We start from the raw sequence: 20337 nt of genomic DNA, 5'->3' as shown, positions 1-20337 counted from the left end.
TCAAGATGGAGAGACTTCAGTCTTCTGCAATTAGAACAGCAAATATAGTAAGATGCATCACTTCTTATCCTGATACTTATCCTTGAAAGCTACATCAAACCATTTTGGTTGACTGTATTGCTGGACAATGGATTATTTTAAAGAAAGGCATAACTGAAAAACCCACCACCACCTCTGGGTTCTTCGCCATTCTTTCTTCCTTCTTAATGGATTCCACCACGAACACTTAAGAACTTGAACTGGTCAAGAATGTGCTTCCCACTCCTTTTAAAACAGAATGAAGAATAATCTTTCAAAGAAACGATAGACTTCCCCAACCTTCTAAAAACCATACTCCTTATGATTCATTTATTTCCTTCTCTCTTATTGTTACAAATGCCTTTAATGATATTTCAGAATTCATTATAATGCCTTGAGTACTTTTGCACATTGAATTAATCTTTTTTTTTTTTTTTTTTTTACTTGTCAGACCTTGGAATTTCTACTGGCTGATGCTGTTACTGGTTTGGAATGTTCCACTCCATTCCTCTCCTACGGAAGAAAAAGAGAGAAGAGAATGCTCTTCTTGGGTGACATGATGGTCACAGAAAAAGTGAGAGTTGCTCAATGCCATCAGGGTCATTTACCAGACAATATTGTTGCCAATTTTTTTCTGGCAGTGTTCCTGTGCCTTGTACATCTGCCTGAAAGGGAGAAACATGGCACGTGGTGTTTCCCTGGCATAAAGATGAAGTAACAGTGAATAATTTAGCATCCCTTGCCACATTTCTGCATTTGAGGTAACTATCTGAAGGCCTAGGAGATCTGCTTGTGCAGGGGGGCACAGTTGCCAGCTCTAATGAGTCACGTCAGTGATTCAGATTGTAATAAGCACATGCATTTTCTACTGCCATCCATTCATTACTACTACCATTTGCAATTCACTTTGTGATTTTACTGTTTTATCCTCAATAAAACCACAGTCTTCCAATGGATGATTATCATCTTTATCACCTTCACTTTCCTCTCAGTCACTCCAGGACGTCTTCCAGATTGGATTATAGCAATGTGTTCTGTGTGGGGCTGCCCTTGAAGATGACTGAGAAACTTCCTCTGATCCAAAATGTATCAAACACTACTGGCTTGAGTTGCATTTAGAACTCATGTACCGTAACTCCTGCTTGGGGTTAACGTGGCAAATGGCAAAGATTTAATCGGATGCTTTAATTTAAAGATTTAACGGGAAGATTTTGCTATATTATTTCCTTCAGTCTTTTCTATTTTAATTTTCTTTTCTTTTTTTACCTTTTGCTTATCATTATTTGGCATATATTTTAATGTAAAGATATATTTACACTCTTGTTTGGACAAGCCTACACAGATATTTAGAAAGTTGAGATAATCTTAATCTGTTTTGGCATTGTAACATCTGTATGTTTTAAGGCACGGTTGTAATTTTGGGTTTTTTTAATTATTTCATCTTTTTTGTAAATCTTTGAGGTTTTGTTTGTTAGTTACAATCAAGCAGTGTGTTAATTTAATGAAATAAAATAATAAATATTTTGGTTGATTAATTTTTTAAAAATATATATTGTATTATTGGATTTCTTTTTCTGTGGTTATGACTAGAGCTTGGAGAAATCCAATGAAACTGAAACTTCAGGACAGATTCAGGACAGGTGAAAGGAAGTTATATAGTACCTAGTTATGGACTCTGTTCCCACAAGGAACAGTCATGCCAACCAGTGGTGGAGGAAGGGTGTGTGTGGAGGGGGGGGTGCAGTCCACCCTGGGTGTCATCACTGGGGTGTGGGTGACAAAATGACAAAAACATGAGCGGCTTTTTTATATTAAAAAAAAACCTGGGCTCATGAAACTATTTAGTTCAGTCAACAAACGTAATGAAATGCGGCTGGAAATGGGTGCCGGTGCTTACCTCGGGGACTGCAGCGTGCCCAAGCCATGCGTCTCTCCAGGGAGTGACGTGGTGGCTTGGGCACCTGCAGGATCTGTGCTGCCTGAAATGGCAGCGTGGGGCTTATATCTGCCCACCACCTCTCCCTCAGCCACCCCACAGCTGAGGGGGAGGTGGCGGAGAGGCCACACCGCTGATGCCAGCAAGCTTGGCTGGCTTTAAAGGAGGATTAGACAAAGCCATGGAATATATTGATAACTACTCGCCACCATGGTATGTCCTGCTTCCCCTGCTGGAGGCAGTATGCCCCTAAATGCCAGCTGGCAGGAACCACAGATCGAAAGAGTGGGGTTACACTCAGTGCTCAGTGTTGGTTTTTGGGCTTCCCACCAGCATTTGGCTGGCCACCATGAGAAGAGGATGCTGGGTAAGGTGGTTCATTGGCCTAATCCAGCAGGCTGTTAATGTTATCTGGTAAGGTTTTTAATTTGTCCTTAATCAAACTTTGGTTTAATCCAAAGCTCTCCTGGTCCAATGACACCTCTGCCACGCTTGGGAAAGGTTCAGATGTGCTTCTGAGAATGTTTAAGGCTCTCTCACCACTTTCCCTCCCTTTATTTTTCAGTGGGAGGGGAAACAGACCAAAATTGCTTTTTTAAAAAAATAGGCCTGCCAAGTTGAGCAAGGCTCTGCATAAGATGGTAAAAGGCACTGGGATCCCTGCTACCATTGCCTTAGGATACCAGGCATTCCGATTCTCCCAGCCCCTAAAAAAAGCACCCTTAGAATTTGAGTTGGTTGTATCAGACACATGTACATTTTTGTAATAAAGTATGCAGTGAAATAGCCTGGTTTAAATTGTCATTATATGTTTTGTCAATTTCCAGCCCACCCTTGGTCTTCAAAAATGCCCTCGAGGTGGCTCACATGAAATCATAAGGATTATTAAATGCAATTATATGCCATTTAAGCACAGAACAGAATGGAGAGATAAAAATAAAGTGGGTTGCTGTTTTCTTTTTCAAATAAAATTGTTACAAAGTCATACAGCTTTGCTGAAATAGTGGCAATAAAGTCAAGTTTCAACATAATTGGACACTGAAAGCCCATGCAATCACTTGGATCTTTGAGAAGTAAAAAGGAACAGTAGCAAGTTCTTATATATTGCTGCAGTCCTTTAATCATCTTTCTCCTTTGCACCTTTTAGATGTTCCCTTCTCCCATACTGCAGGAAGAGGCAGGGGGGATGGATAGAGATGTGCTAAAAGCAAAGCTGTTTCTTTCTGCTCACTAGTTAGTTCAAAAACCACCACCAGGCTCATCCACCTCACCAAGCTCCTCACCTCACCTCCAGTAGCTTTACCAAAGTTACTGATGCTCATTTGGATTGGAATGGCAAACTTTCTGCCATACCAGCACCCATGTCTCAAATTAAAAAGGGGTCCTCCCTTTTCTTTTAGGAACACTGGTTAACTTCTAAGGATCCTTGCTATCCAACACTCTTATATGTTGCCCTTCAAAAATGACAATGTGGGGCAGATACCTGCCTGCTGTTTTGGGCTTGCAAGTTCCACTGGCCATGCTGGCAGTGGCTGCTTGGAGTTGTAGCCTAAATAATTGCAGGGAACCAGTTTTGTGAAAGCTGGTCTTGATCTAAGGTTGTTATTTATCCCTTGCTTCCACCAAACAGCAATGAAGCACCCCCACCTAGAGACATAGGAAGTTGCCTTCCACAGAATCAGAATGTTGGTCCACCTAGCTCTTCATTGTCTCTTTATATATAGGAACATGGTGTAACATTGGAAAATGTCGGTCACTTCTCCTACCTGGGCAGTTATCTTTCGACAAGGGCCGGCATTGATGCCAAAATCCAGCATCGCCTGAGCTCTACAAGTGTGGCTTTCTCCCAATTGAAGTGCAGAGTGTTTGGGACATTTGCAGGGAAACCAAAATGCTTGTTTACAAAGCTATTGTACTACCAACCTTACTGTATGCTTGTGAAACATGGAGAACTTATAAACGCCATCTCCAACTCCTTGAAAGATTCCATCACTAGTGTCCCCGAAAATTTTTACACATCACTTGGGAAGACAGGTGAACTAATACCAGTGTACTGGAAGAAGCAAAGATCACCTGTGTTGAAGCAATGATTCTTCAACATCAACTTTGTTGGACTGGTCATGTTGTGCGGATGCCTGATTATCGTCTTCCAAAGCAGCTAATCTACTCCGAACTTAAAAATTGAAAGCGTAATGCTGATGGTCAACAAAAGAGGTTTAAAGACTGTCTCAAAGCAAATTTAAAAAAATGTATTATAAACACCAACAATTGGGAAACACTTGCCTGTGAGTGCTCCAATTGGAGAACAGCTTTTACCGAAGGTCTCATGGGCTTTGAAGACACTCGAACTCAGGACGCAAGGGAGAAACGTGCTAAGAGGAAGGCACGCTTGGCAAAACCACATCGTGATCAACTCCCACCCAGAAACCAATGTCCCCACTGTGGAAGGACGTGTGGATCCAGAATTGGCCTCCACAGTCACTTACGGATTCATTGTTAAAACCGTGTTTATGGAAGACAATCTTACTCGGCTCCGAGTGATTGCCAAAGTTAGACGAAGATGCTTTATTGGTTTTAAAAGCAGCATAACATAAGTAATAAACAGAAAATGAAAATGAAAATAAACAAACATTCATTCATTCCATAGTTGGTGCTTGTTATATGTAACATTTTGTAGTTGGATTCAACATGACCTCTGGTGGTTCCCAGATTACATTCTTTATCAGCACACTGAACTTTGTCTCCTCTAGGTTGTTTCAATAACATTAATTTTACAAGATTCTCCTACTATTACATGCAGAAAGTCAATCCAGACCTGCCAACATATTTATATTTTTGCAATGTTCTTTTAAATAAACTCTGTATACATCCCACTCTCTATTGAATTTTTCATTGGTAACATCTCAGAACCTTGCTGATAATCTGGCTAGTTCTGCATATTCTCGCAATTTGTTTTGCCAGTCTAATTTGGATGGCATAGCTTCTCCTTTCCAACCTCTTGCAATTAAACTTCTGGCTGCTACTGTAGCATACATGAAATCTCAAAGAAATACAACTCTGCATTGTCTACACTGATTGGCAACAGTTCTCCAGGGTTACAGACAGGGAACATCCTCAACCCTATCTGCAGATGGCAGGGATTGAATCAAGGATCTTCTGCATATAATGCTGACACTGAGCTGCGGCCTACAGGTGATCATTTGGTTTTAAACCGGGACTGTCCCACTGCTTTTGAATATAAAATTGGTTATGTGTGTCTTTCAGTGCAGCCTCCTTTGAGCTCAGGGTTGTGAGTTCTGGAGCCCCGTACAACCTGTATCTTGGGGCTAGGCAGAGGGGATAGTCTGTTTGCCTGCTGCCCTATACTCCCCGTCTCTTCTCCCTTGTTTAGTTGCCATTTCATCCCCCATGCTGCAACAGGTCCATGCCGAAGCACATTTCCCTCTACATCTTGCTCAGTGCTCTATCCAGAGTGCTGATTCTGTCCTATGGGGTCTTAGAGTTATGGTAAAGCAACATCATTCATGTGCAACCCAGAAACCAGCCTTTCTCCCCTCCTCCTCACAATCACATTACTTGGTGCTTTGATCAGCGATTGGGTGTTTTCCCTGGAGCCAAAGAAGCCCACAACAAACAGAAGTGTGTGACCTTATTTCTGTAATTGGAAGTTGTTCAGAACTGTTTTTAATGCAGTGTTTCAACGTTGTGTTTCAACGCTCAGTTGGAAGGCTCAAACAGTGCTGATTCAGTAGCCTTGTCGGATTCAAGGCATCATTTGATGAGACGGTCATCAAGTGAAGAGCATGCAAGTGGGAACTCATGCACGTAGGAATTATCTTATGTGCTGTGAAAATATCTATGAGATTTTGCCCCAAATGCTGTTTGTAAACTTACGAAATAGCATTTCAATCAATGCTAAGGCTGAGCTAAAACAGCTTACCATTTTAAATTGATTTATTTTAAAGATGTATGCCTCCTCTCTTGGTCCTAACAAATAATGTATTCTGCAAACCTTTCATCACTGTTCAAAAGCACCCCCTTAACAAATTGGAACAATTCCCATGTAAAGGTTCATCTATTCATTTATACAATCATATCTTGCTCTGCCTCCTTGTGTCTTAATGTGCTTTGTTTTCCCCCATTACATCATTACATAGACAAACCTATATGATCTTGATGTGATTACCATTTGTGATTTTAATGTATTTTTAGTATTGTGTTTTCGGTGCATTTTTAATTTATGTGATTTTGATTTTCAACCGTTGGACGCAATCATGCATAGGGATTAAAAGAATGGAATATAAATGTTTAAAGAAACAAATGTATAAACAAATATAGCAATCCTAGGCATAGCAACTCAGAGCAAGGCCCATTGAGTTCAATGGACCTTAGTTCCAGACAGTGCTTTTTTGTGTAAAATACAAGGTGCTGGTGGTACTCATAACTTGATAAAAGTGCTGTTGGTGCCAGCACAAAATGGCTCACCTGTGTCTCTCTTAGAAACAGGATTACTTTCCATAGCAACCTTTGTTCATGTTGCACTTGCCCTGTATTGACTGAAATTGGTTTGTATAAATGATTATCATCTAACCCCCCCCCCAAAAAAAAAAATCTTCCTAGAACAGCTGTGAACTTCAGCCAAAAGCTCTTGTGTAAATTCAGGTAGAAGTACTCTGCAGACTTATGGAATTAATATGGTGATTCCATCTACCTTCTCTTCCATCAGATTTACACAAGTGTTTTTGTGTGTGTGTATGTGGTTGTTGTTGTTTTTTATCCATCTTTATTCCAAACAGTGGGACATCAATTCAATCACACAAATGTCATACTCTACCTAGTAAAAGGTAAAAGGTAAAGGACCCCTGGATGGTTAAGTCCAGTCAAAGGTGACTATGGGGTTGCAGCGCTCATCTCACTTTCAGGCCGAGGGAGCCAGTGTTTGTCCACAGCTTTCTGGGTTATGTGGCCAGCATGACTAAACCACTTCTGGCACAATGGAACACCATGATGGAAACCAGAGCGCACGGAAACACTGTTTACCTTCCCACCACAGCGGTACCTATTTATCTACTTGCACTGGCATGCTTTCAAACTGCTAGGTTGGCAGGAGCTGGGACAGACCAACAGGAGCTCACCCCGTTGTGTGGATTTGAACCGCCAACCTTCTGATTGGCAAGCCCAAGTGGCTCAGTGGTTTAGAACACAGCGCCACCCACATCCTTTCTACTCTACCTAGTACCCATTATATAAAACAACATTTGGTTTGGAGCAATACTTTACAAGCCTTACTGCAGCTCCTTAAAAATAAAAACATAAACCCTCATTCACAGCTTTAGGGTTTCAGGGTATGCCCTCTTCCTATTTGGATGAGAGATTCAAACAACATTCTAACTCACCAAAGATTTCGTATCTATGAGTTCAGTGTCAAAGATATTTCACACTACTTACTATGATGCCCCGAGGTGTCAATTTCTCACCTGTATCCTCTGCTCCGTGTCAATCAGACCCTGCCCCCGACACAAGTGCCCGCAAAACATATATGTACATTGCTAGTAGGCAACAATGTCTTTATTACTACTCAGTTTGAAAAAAATTCTCTGGCTGCTGGAAAATTATAAGTCACAAAACCTAGCAGGGTGAATGGCAGGTGCATTTTGCTCTAATTTATAGAGAGGATCCATGTCCCTTTTGTTCTGGAGGGGAATTTTTATTGTACATTACTTTAGTTGTTCCTTTTTGTTTGTGTGTTGCTTGATAAAATATGTTAAGTTGATTTCTATCAATATATGTATTTTGTATTTCTATATGTACTTTCAATTGAGGTGCCCTATGGCTTTGGTCGATAAAGATTCATTCATTCAAAAAAGAGGTGATAGCACTTTGTACAGCAGAGTACCAACGTAAGAAAAGTGCTGGTCCCAGGTAAGTGTGTATGGAAGACTGACAGTCAAACCCAGGAAAACAAATCTAGTCATAATTAAAAGTGGCACAGAAACAGGAGCAGATGGTGAAACAGGAGTGTTGAACAGGGTTACAGAAAAGGAGACTATTATCACATTTTTGAGAGAGATTTTTCTATACACACCCTGCTAAAAGCGCTGCTTCTCAGAATGGTTTAACAATCAATTTCTCTTTGCAGGGAACTCTGGGAATTGTAGCTCTGTGGGGGGAGGAAGGGGGGGCTTCATGAGTCATAACAACTCTCAGCACTCTTAAAAAATGACAGCATCCAGAATTTTTTGGCAGGGGGAGCCATGGATGTTTAAAATGGTATCATAGTGCTTTGAATGTATGGTGTGCATGTGGTCTATGTTAGCTCATAGTACCCAGTTGGGTAGTCCATATTTTGCATGCAAATGTAGCAGGTTCAATCCTTCCCTTCTCCAGGTGTAGCTAGGAAAGACTTTTGTCTAAAACCTTGGAGAGCTTCTTCCAGGCAATGTAGACAATACTGAGATAAGTGAACCGAGGATCTGACTCAGTTTAAGACAGCTGAATTGGGGGGGGGGGGGTTGGGAGTGTAAGGAATGCAATCAGAGCCACATAATAACTAGAGTTCTATTTGTTCTCATAGAGTTAGATAGTTAAAGCTGTCACATCAGGACTATCACATTATTGTCTGGAAAATTCCCTCTGGGTCAACACATGAGAGATACACTGTTTTCTGGTAATCATTCAAAGATAGAAACTATCACACCTGGTGAAGCTGTTGCTAGGATCAAAAGCAGCAACTGTGACTTTTCCAAATGGTTAATTTTTTGTTATATTGAATCATCACATATCTTCCTTATTCCATCTTATTAAGGTGACAGGATTCCAACAGATTGAGAATTGTTCTCAATGTGACTGCCTGGCTCCACTTATTCCATCCACCTCTATGTAGGGGTTTGGAACATCATGTTACACCCAGGGACATGGGTGGTATTGTGGTCTAAACCACTGAGCCTCTCGGGCTTGCTCATCAGAAGGTCAGTGGTTCGAATCCACATGCCAGGGTGAGCTTCCATTGCTCGGTCCCAGCTTCTGCCAAACTAGCAGTTTGAAAGCATGCCAGTGCAAGAAGATAAATAGGTACCACTGCAGTGGGAAGGTAAACGGCGTTTCTGTGTGCTCTGACTTCCATCGTGGTGTTTTGTTGTGCCAGAAGTGGTTTAGTCATGCTGGCCACATGACCCAGAAATCTGTTTGTGGACAAATGCCGGTTCCCTCGGCTTGAAAGCAAGATGAGTGCCGCACCCCATAGTCACCTTTGACTGGATTTAACTGTGCAGGGGTCAATTGCCTTTTCTTTTTTAAAACTATGTGCATTGAAGGAAAACAATAAGTAAAACCTTGAACGTGGGGCAAAAGAGAGAGAATAGTAGTGAGTTATTTGTATTGATCGGAATATATTTGCATTTACTTTGTAATAAATACTGTGCAGTGAAACATACAGCTCCTCTGTGTTTTAATTAAATCGTCTAAAAGGCGAACTTCAGATCAAGCAATCTATTTAATTGTTAAATTCTCCTGCATAAGAGATCTTCTCCTACACACACACACACACACACACCAGAATCTCACACTCTCACTGTGTCTGGGAAGTATGCAGTATTAGTCATCAATGTACTTAGATACTCTACTTTGGCACCATCCTGAATAACTGCAGGTATGCAATAAGTGAAGAGGATTTGTCTTCAGGATTCAGGTTAGACGATCCAGGACTTTTAGTGCTTCACTTGGAAGAAAGATGCTCTCCCCAGCACAATGTCAATGACAGGCTGCATGAGCTGCATATTAATGTATTGCTGAACACTGCCAGTTTTCTCAGAGGCTCTTTTGTGAATAGAAGAGACTACACTGGCAGACAGGTGGGGAAATGCAGCTACTATATTGCCAGTAACATGTTAAGATCATCAACGTTTCCTTGATGAGAAAGGCTTTGCCCTACATAGCACTATTTCAGCTGAGAGCTGAATCCCTAACAAAGTATGAGGAAAGCCAGCAGAGAAAACAAAAGACGCTTCTTCACTCTTTGACTAATGTGGATGAATGAAGGGGTGAGATCTAATAAGGCATTGCCAAAGAGGACTTTGCATTCCATTTTGTTCCCGAGGAACACACAGACAGAACTAAACGTGGGTTACAATGCACCTTGATTGTTTTTGCTGTTCTGCTTTAGGCATCAAAATGCATATCTACTCAAAAGTAAGCCTCACTGAGTTCAATGTGATTCACATACCGGAAGATGTTACACATTTGCAGCATAAGAAGCACAATTGAAGGCCTAGTTCTCAATGGCTAAATTTCCATTACTAGGAAGTAGGTCCTTTCCTCAAGTTATTCCCTATGCCTCAGCCCACATAAGTGAAAGTTAGACATTCACTGAGATGGAGAAGAATTCAAGCATCATATTCAAGTGCACTGGAATTTTGAGGATAAGAACAGATCAACAACCTCCAAATCATGACCCCATCTTCACTGCCAAGGAACCCAGGATGTGACTATGTGTGCATGGCTTCACTAACACAAATGTATGCCCATGCACAGAGCATTATCAACGGTCCTCGCAAATACAAGCCTTCCCTCCATGCATACACACACACCTGTCATAACAGCAGGCATTTTGCTGGTTGAGAATAAGTAGTTTCAGAGTTTGTTAAAAGAGGCACAATGCTTTTTATGCTGCTTTAGCCTGTGAGTGAAATTTCATTCATTCATATACAAAGTGCACAGGGCTAAAACAATAATGGGGAACATGTGACAATCACCAGCCAGCATGGGCAATGATAAGGGGAAATGGGAGTTGATCCAGCAACATCTGGAGAGCCACCAGTCATCCCCCCCATCATTGGCCTAGTCACAAACTTAACAGGAGTAACTAGAGGGCAAATGCAACACAGCACTGCTTTGCATTCATGTGGTGGTAACAACAACAACAACAGCAGCAGCAGCAACAACCCTGTCCTACTGGGTTGCCTTGCAATTCACAAATAGCAGTACAAGTCTCATTAACCTTAATAGGGGTTGTGCATTGGAACCTTACAACCTCTTCAGAACCAACCAAAAGGAGGAAACAATTTGTATTTTTTACAAAGTGAAGGAGACTCTTAAGTCTCTTCAAATGAACTTGCAAATGCCAACTTCTTATGAGCAAGGGAGAGGATGGGTAGTTACCTTTCTTCTCTGTCGTGTTCTCAGGACTGGGAAAAGCTGCTTATTCTATAAAGCTGATTGCCAGGGAATCCTGGTTTTGTGAGTACTTTTATGGTTTCTGAGGACTAACCTCCTACAGAATGAGGGCACAAGGTTATCCAATAGATGTCAGTCGCAAAGGAGAAAATAAAAGCATGCACACCTCTGTACTGGGTTGGTTATAAGGTTCTTTGATGGAATTCTGCATTATATCCAACTTGGGGACTTCAGTAGGTGTTGCCCTTCTCTCCAACCATATGACTGACAATTGCAGGACAAGGAAAGGCTGTAAAGATGTCATGGCTGACTTCCTACTATTGGTATTTGGGCTTTTGGTATTTCCATATTGTCGTACTTCACATCACCTTACCAAGGATACAGGCACCATCCTAAGACATGGTCTAGATATACATGAAGCTACTGCTGTGTTGAATCTAAGCAAGTCTGGATCTAGTTAGTACCTGGATAGATGACTCCTTGGGAACCAGATGTATGATAACTTGGGTTCCATGATGGAAAAAAATTGATATAAATGTCAGAATATATATGAAAATGTAATGGATTGACCTACCTATGCATATGTAGGGTTGGTATGCATCACTGAGTTTCTGCCTTTTCTGGCATTCCAGACCACATTGACTCAGCCTATACATGCCCAGATTGTATGGTGTGGATACTACATTTTTGCTCTGTAAGCAGAGGGGGGCTTCCATTCATGGAGCTTGTGTGTGCAGGGCCTCCCAAGTTATGCTGAACTTTCCAGCGTCTGCCATCCACCATCACCGGCCACTAATCTGCATGTTAATGTAATATGTGAAAGAGACCTTGTGTCTCCTTGGTATAAAAAGAGAGAAAGAATAACACTGGCACAAAAGATGCAATTATGGTTAGATTCCTGCAAAGTAGCCTTGAAATTCAAGTAGCACAAAAATAGTCTATCCAAAAAGCTGGCACAAGAGGCAAAGAACACACAGTATTCACCATCTGGTTTCCAAAGTCTGTATTTAGTACAGTTTATCCTCATATTGAGCTTCTTCTAACACAGCTTGATAATACAGAAAACTTTTCCTGGGCTACCTTCAGCTTCTGATTAAGTAGACTTTATAGTGTTTAGTTTCGTCCTCTGGCTGACTGCATAATAATGAACAAGTCTTTCCAAAATACAGTGGTCTGGAGAGATTAAGAGGTAAGGGGTATGCAGCCTGATTTTAGGTATGTGTCTTCAAGCAATTCCTATGAACCTCAGTGGTGCTTACTTCCATACAGCATAGGGTTGCAGCCTTGGTGAATTTTGTTCAGAGGAAGATGTTTAATGGCATGCTAAATAGAACGTATACCGATTGTGATCAAAGGCTAAGGCCAGCAGGTCTGTTTCGTAGCTGGGCATAGCAGATTTATCCAGAAGGCTTTGACCTACACTCAACTTACTTGATGGTGCTCCCAAAATAATTCCATGATGGGGATAAACATTCATGTTCTGCAAATCAATAACTAATGTGTGGCAAGTGCACACCATTCTACAGCAGTGCTGGGGAACCTGTGGCCTTCTAGATAATGTTGAACTCCAACTTCCATCATCTCTGTCCATAGGCCATGCTGGCTGGGAATTATGGGACTTGAAGTACAACATCTGGAGGATCACAGGATCTCCATCCCTGTTCTCAGGAGCACATTAGTACTTGTATTTTTAGTTAATTTTCCTGTGCCTGACTGTTTTGTTCTAAAGCTTCTGCAATTTCACATTGCTTTTGTTGTTTTTGATTATTTATTTAAGTATGCCTCTCATTTTCTAATATTGCTTAATTTTAAGATATTGTAGGCTGCACTGAATGGTCCTCTTGCCTAGAAAAACAAGGTTAGGATATAAATAAGTAGTCTGTAGCAACTGCTGTGAGAAGATGGAGTTAGCAACATAACCATTGATGGGGAAGGGATTAGGCAGCCTCTCCCAGTATGGATTACAACTTCTGCTACAGTCCGGAAATCAGCGTATTTTTACATGAGTAGAATGTGCGGTTTTATTTAAAATGCATCTCTGGGTTATTTGTGGGGCATAGGAATTCATTCTCTCTCCCCCCCCCAAAAAAAAATATTTCAACCCCCCACAAGGTCTGAGGGACAGTGGACCGGCCCTCTGCTGAAAAAGTTTGCTGACCCCTGCTCTAAAATGTTTCATTCAAAAACCTTTTTTCAAAAATATATAAATAAATCCTGGCTTCAAGAAGGAATTCTGTTTAAACAACCTCAATAACAGCACATTTACAAATTACATAAACACTGTTAACAGATGATTGAACACATTCATTTTTTCACTTGGTTCAAATGAACTACTGATATTACCAACTCAGCCTTGTTATTTAAGACTGTTGGATTTAATGGTCCTTACTGCCAGGTAAGCAAATAGGTCTAGGGTTACAGCCTTAGGCATCTATCATACTGATACAGGCCACAACCATTTTAGGCTTGTGCAATTGACACGTGAAGCCAATGTGCGGGTCCTTTTGGACCCAGAAGGTGGAATAGGGAGGTGGGGGGGCAGAATGGGTTGGAACAGGGGCAGGGTGGGGAAAATGGGGGCAGGGCAGAATGGGGTGTGGTGCACTTATATGCACTCCACCGACACGCACTGGGGCCAGGATTGGAACCCCCATGCAAAATGGTCGCCACATGTATACTGCTTAATATTTGAGAATTTCAAAGGAGTGTCCCAAACCCCACATGATAATAAAAAACCAAATAAAAATGATACAATACATGGTAGTAATATACATTTTTCCAGGGTGATCCACAAAAACACACACCAAACAATAGCAATGATCCGGGAATGCTTCAGCAAAGAAAAAATACTTTGATGTGTACCAAAAACATATAGTAGTTAGTGCAGATGCCACCACAATAAAGGCCCTACTTCGAGTGGCCTCGGGTCTAATTTCAGGAGAGTGTGGCAACACCAGCAGGGCCTCTGAAAATCTCAGTGACCCAGAATGCTGTTGTGCATACGTTATCTAGAACCTAAGTAAGTAATTTCTAAGTAATTAAACCACACCTCAGAGGTTCTTCATTGTTCCTCATATCAGATTCATGGGTCATGGATGGGCCCACATTCTGCTTTGACAGTAAGGTAAAGGGACCCCTGACCATTAGGTCCAGTAGTGTCCGACTCTGGGGTTGCGGCGCTCATCTCGCTTTACTGGCTGAGGGAGCCGGCATACAGCTTCTGAGTCATGTGGCCAGCATGACTAAGCCGCTTCTGGTGAACCATAGCAGCGCACGGAAATGCTGGAGCGGTACATATTTATCTACTTGCACTTCGATGTGCTTTCAAACTGCTAGGTGGGCAGGAGCTGGGACCGAGCAACAGGAGCTCACCTTGTTGTGGGGATTCGAACCACCTACCTTCTGATCAGCAAGCCCTAGGCTATGTGGTTTAACCCACAGTCCCACTTTTCAAGAAGGTGGCAAAGCGACATTGTGTGAATGAACATAAGGGCATAGTAACGACCAGTCTGCCCCCATCTATCAGCCAGAAAAGAAGCAGCTTTTCCAATGTTTGCTTTTCTCTTTCCTCCCCATCCCCTTTTCATTTTGTAGCTCATCTATTACATTGTGAGTCTTCAGGCAGGGTCTGTCTTATTTTTAATGCATGTACGGTGGTTAGAAAATTGTAGGTGCTTTATCAGTTTTAAATGATCATTATTTATTATTTTCTTAAAATGGAATTCTGCAAGAGCAAGGATGATTGCTTTTACTTCCCTAAAATAACCATAATTTGAATGCGTACAACTCAAATGAGAGCATCCCATGTTTCAGCTTCCCTGCCATCACTCATTAGATTCATGAAATACTGTTTGATGAATAGCTATTAGCCTATTCAATAAATTTTCCTCACTGTACACCATTTTAGAAGCTTAGAGTTTCAAAGTATTCTTGCAACCAATCCCGTCTACTAATATTGCAATGACCCAAAACACCAAGAATGAGTAGATGAAGAAGTGGTGAAACTACCACCAAATTATAAATAAGGTTTTGTTTCTATTTTATAAATCAACAGTGTTGGGACCCTTTTTCACTTTTAAGAAACTTATCTGGTATGTGCTACATATTCTTCATGTGCACATTCCTTAAGGAAGTGTCTTGCTGAACCAGGCAATGGTCCACTTTGTCTTCCATCCCTTGCAAGAATCCCAGCAACCAGAAACTGCTAGATATCTCATGTGGTTTACATTCTGCCATCCCTAGCATAGAGAACTCAGAACTCAAAGACTGAACACTTGATATGTTGTTACCATTGACAAGATGGCTTGGCCTAGTCAACGAGACAGTTTCAGAGCAGAGGAAACAAACAGTGCTAGAGTTAGGCATTTTACACCTGATGTGAAAGGTCCAGGTCACACCCTTTGCTTTGGGCAGGAGCTAATAAATTCAGATGGGGGTGGCTAACTTTTGGCTCTTCAGATGTTGTGGGATTTCAGCTGCTTCAACTTCACCCAGCCTGACCTATAGTCAGGGATGATTGGAGCTGTACTGATTCTAAGACATCACTGATTTAAGACATACAAAATGCAGAATAATGGTTTCCTTTTGCAATCTGATGCTTGACAAGCAACTGCTTCTTGGTAAAACTGACCACAAAAAAGTTTTAAAAGGTGTAAATGCATACATCCAAAATCTCTTCAGGAGCCAATTGGAGCAAAACGGACATACATTTCATAAAGGACAAACAGCAAAAAGGTACTCTAAGTTCAGAGAGCTCAAAGGAGGTTTAACTAACTAGGTACCTAGGTAACCGGGATGGTGTCCTTATGAGACTGCTGTTTCAAGGAGTGGGGAGATTACATTCAGGCTCTTTAATAAGCTTTATCCTAGGCATCTGCTGAAGGAAAGAAACATGAATAAGTTGGCTGTTCTGAAATGAGCAGAAAGTTATGAGGGGAATTAAATAATGCTATATGCAATAAAAAAAAATTTCCCAGTGCTTCTTATTTTAACACCCATTTTTCCCATTGACAACCACACCACACCATAATTTGATTCACTACAAGGGAATTTTATTGTCAAAAAAAGATGAGCACAGTGACTTTAGAACAGGCTACAGTTGAGAGAACTTATTTTACAAAACTAGGTGTAACTCCTTCTACTATCACAGCTGTTCAGTTTATCATCAATTCCCCCACCATCACTTCCATGGGACATACTATTTCATACTAAGAAGACGTAACTAACCACTTGGCTGTACGCATCATCCTCAGCCCACACTATTTGTGATCTACTATTTGGTAGATCAATGTTTGTTTGTTTTCCTATTTAGCATTCCAGGATGACCTTGCCAGTTGTCATCCCAGCATGTTTCAGAGGAAAGGAAGAATTCATGTGTAAAGTGCCTAGGGTTTTCGGATGTGGAGCAAGAGTCATAGGGCCTGGAGGGCTAAATGATTTCAGCAGCAAAAGGAACAACTGAGTGATCATACCTTACTCAAGGAGGAAGAAGCAAACTTTTTAAAAAAATGTTAACCACATTTCTTAAAATGTTTGCATAATATGTTTTCAGATTTCCATTTTGCCTACATCTTTGCTGAGGACTGTTCACTGCAGTATCACTTTACTTTGGTTTGTGCCATCTCAGAGACTTTCCCATAGCAACCCATTGACAAGTACCAGAATATAGAAAGGTGCTCTTTTACATAATACTTGAAGCAATCTACTGTGGTATCTTCTGCACTGTTAAAATGGGAAAAACATAAACACTTGAAAAAGAAAATCCATACCTATAATAAACCAAGTGAAACACTGTCTGAGACCATATACTATTTTCAGATACAAGTTTCTATTTTACTTCCAAAAATGCTCCTGGATTTTCATAAGTCAGCTAGTTTGCCACAGAATATGCCAGTACCGCCTTTTTTATTGGCTGAGGTGTAGTTCTGCAATACAGTCTAGCTCTGGTGGATTTTAAAGGATAATTGAGTAGGTGTGGGGACGAAGACATCAATGTTTAAATGTACCAAGATACATTTGTTGGGTTTTAATGCTACATTCTCATTGGCACATTACTCTGGAGTATGTCTCATTGAACTTAGCAAGCCTTGCTTCCAAGTTAATATGGATGCTAACTGACAGTGAGTTATGAATGTCTAGATTTGAAATCCTATCAGTATGACTTTCAGATAACTTACACCGATTTGAAATCCAGGTTGAAAATGGAAATAATGCAGTGTTACAAATTGTTTTTTAAGAGGCACACAACAAATACTAACGGGCAGACAACATTGCAGGACAGAAATACTTCTCACTTTCATATGATAATTTCATACAATTTGGTCCAACTACAAATGACAGCATCATCTATTCACCTATTTAGCAACTCAATGATTGCCTCATGTCAAGTAGAAAGTCTTTCCAAACTCCTGCTGAGGACAGTTCAACCTCAGTAAGTAAAAGCAGAAGACTGTCTCTTGTTACCTCTCTGCACCTTTAGATTTGATATCCTCAGGGTATCCTATGCAACATCAGTTTCCTCCATCACCTTAGATCTTTGTATCTCAAAAGACACTGTTTCAAAGATGTATGTAAAGTGTTTTCAAACCCAGAAAAAGAATACCGTCACGAAGCATTTGCAATCCTTGTGTTGAATGGAAGGACAGGCAGTTTGTAGAAGAAATGCCAAAGCAAAACAAATCTAAAGTAAATGTCATCTTAACTAGAGAGAGATTGGAATGTCATATTCCAGAGCAGCAACGCGAATGGCAGGCTGGCATATTGCTTTCGGGAGATGAAAAGGAAAATGCATCTGGGTTTACCTTACCTTCTTTAAACACCTCCCCCTCTTCAATCTATTTTCTGAAAAAACAATCACTAAACCTTCAAGGAGAAAGTGACAGGCAAGCCACACACACACATTCACATTCTCACACACACACACACACACACACACACACACACGGCATCACTAGGCGCTTTGATTTGTGCTGTGACAGAGCCTTTTTATTAAGTTTTCAGTTTAACTATACCACAGCCTTTAAGGAAATAAAACTCGCTTTATTGAACATATTAAATAAAAAGGCAATCAAGTAGTTTTGCCTTTATTGATAGGTTAAGTATCAAATATCACCATTCAAGCATTATGTGTATATAGACTTGCATAAAAAGATCGCTCGTGACATGATGCAACCTCTGCCTGTTCCTAACTGCATACATACATCTCACATCCAATGAGTGTCTCAAACTGCATCCAATAATTCACATGTATGCACTAAGATGGAGCAAGATATTCCCAGCAAGCCCTCTTGGGAACCGTTACTCCTGTATTTACAGAAGGTTCCTCAGCCTCTTGCAAAACCAATGTGATGTCAGTGTGGCAATCAAAATACTCCGGTGAAGGAGTCCTTTCGTGTCACCCCACTGCAATCACATTTCACTCTGAAAGACTAATTGCAAGGTGGAAAGGGCTAAGAGAATCTCAGATCCTTCAATTCAACACCTGTACAACGAAGCAAGGATCAGACCTCGGCTCACATGAAAGCTAAACCACCAGACTCAGGGAAACAATCTGTCACAGTAAACCTCAGTGGTCCAAGTGTTGCTTTAGATGTATATATGCATCTCACCTTTGCACAAACATTGAAAGGGGCAAGGAAAATCAGATGTGGCTAGCATACTGACCAGGCAGGAAAAAGAAAGACAGCATATGAAGATAAATCTGTGCACCCAATTCCCACCAGTGACACAGACATCACAGAGAAACTTTATATAAGAAGCAGCAGCTCACAAACCCTGGCTAATTCCTATTTTGCTATCAATCTATGCTAGCCAAGAGTAGCAGGAGCAGCTTTCTGAACCCAGATATCCATCATTTCAGCTGAGCAGGCAGAAATGCACAGAGGAGGAAGGGGGGGACCCAATACCAGCTAAGGAAACACAAGGACTCAAATCCAAGTTAATGCTTCAATAGAGGTAGGCTATAGGAAGGTAGGCTATTAGTGTATACTATACACTATTTTTTCCACAAGCCACAGAAATCCTCTAAAACAAGCTTTCAAAATACATTTTCAAAACATTGCACATCAGCAGTATGCAAGATTCTTTGAAAGGTGCTATCCTGCCCAGCAAAGAAAGAGCAAAGGAGTTGTAAAAGACAAGCACTTGAACCTAGAAGCAACTCCAGCATGGCATTAGGCACCGTCTCTATATACCCAAATCTCTTTTTCAACAATGGTAAAAATCTCATAGAACAGAAAGAAAAAGGAAGGAAGGAAAAGGTGGCAACACCTCTAGACTTACCTTTCTGATAGTTCCCCCTGTTAATAAAACTTCTCCAAGGGCAATTAAAATTCCTCCAGCTGTACCCGAAGTCACACAGGAGCACAAAAATTAGTTTTCAGATGGTCCATCATTTCCTGATCATCCAACCCTGGGGAGGGGAGGGAGAGAAAAGGTGTCCAAGAGACTTTGCCAAAAGTAAGTCCAGAATTCAAACACAATGTGGGGGGGGGGGGAGGAATCAGTGTCCCAATGATAGAAATCCCCCCTCTGCACGATACACCTTGCTCCTTGCTCACCAAAACTGTATAGCAAAACTGTCAGTGGTAAGCCTCCAATAGCGGCTGTGTATGCTGCAGATGGTACGTCTCACTGTTACCTTCCCAGATGGGTAGAGGTTTCAAAGAACGGCAAATGCAGGCAGCCCCCCCACCCTCTCAAAAAAGGCAGGTGGACTGCCAGCCACTCACTCACGCTGTCTAATTAATCAAGAGAGGGACGGATTGGTCACCAGAGGCACCTCCTGCCAGGGTGCATGGGATTATGGCAAGGTTATTAATCTTGCTTTGCTGCATCCCCCCTCCGCCCCCTACATCCAGCAGCCTGCATTGAGATGATTGCCAGCTCTGTCTCTGTCCCTGTTCTACTGCATTTTGCTCAGCCCTCCCTTGCTGCAAGTGAAACACAGTGGAGAGAGGAATACTAATAAGGTGGTTAGCTACAGTTTCTTCAAGGCATTCTACGTAGTCTGTATGCTCCCCCCTCTGTGTATGTGTGTGTGTGTGTGTGTGTGTGTGTGCACAAGTGTGTGAGGAAGAGAGCAGGTCTGTGCCTGCATGTTTTCTAGGGGAGGGGGGGAGCGCTCTGTGAATTCATTTGCACTTGCTCCATGAAGGCAGCTTCCACATTTGGCAAAGGAAAAATTTATTTGGATTACCTCTTTTAAGGAAGAT

The 20337-nt window shown here is 41.3% G+C and overlaps 1 protein-coding gene across 3 annotated transcripts in view; it reads right to left on the bottom strand.

Moving 5' to 3' along the window:
• LRRC4C (leucine rich repeat containing 4C) overlaps window positions 1–20128 on the bottom strand; it is a 593943-nt gene extending 573815 nt beyond the window's left edge. For 2 of the 3 annotated variants that reach the window (XM_033149579.1, XM_033149612.1), the window contains exon 1: window positions 19406–20128. The gene's annotated coding sequence lies outside the window, so the exon portion shown is untranslated. The remainder of the gene's footprint in view (window positions 1–19405) is intronic. The other variant, XM_033149590.1, reaches the window with a different exon arrangement.
• Window positions 20129–20337: the final 209 nt, after the last annotated feature.

The sequence above is a fragment of the Lacerta agilis genome, chromosome 1, assembly GCF_009819535.1.
Source record: "Lacerta agilis isolate rLacAgi1 chromosome 1, rLacAgi1.pri, whole genome shotgun sequence".
Lineage (NCBI taxonomy): Eukaryota > Metazoa > Chordata > Lepidosauria > Squamata > Lacertidae > Lacerta > Lacerta agilis.
Note: the sequence above shows the minus strand (reverse complement) of the source record. Positions and strands in the feature narration are given on the sequence as shown.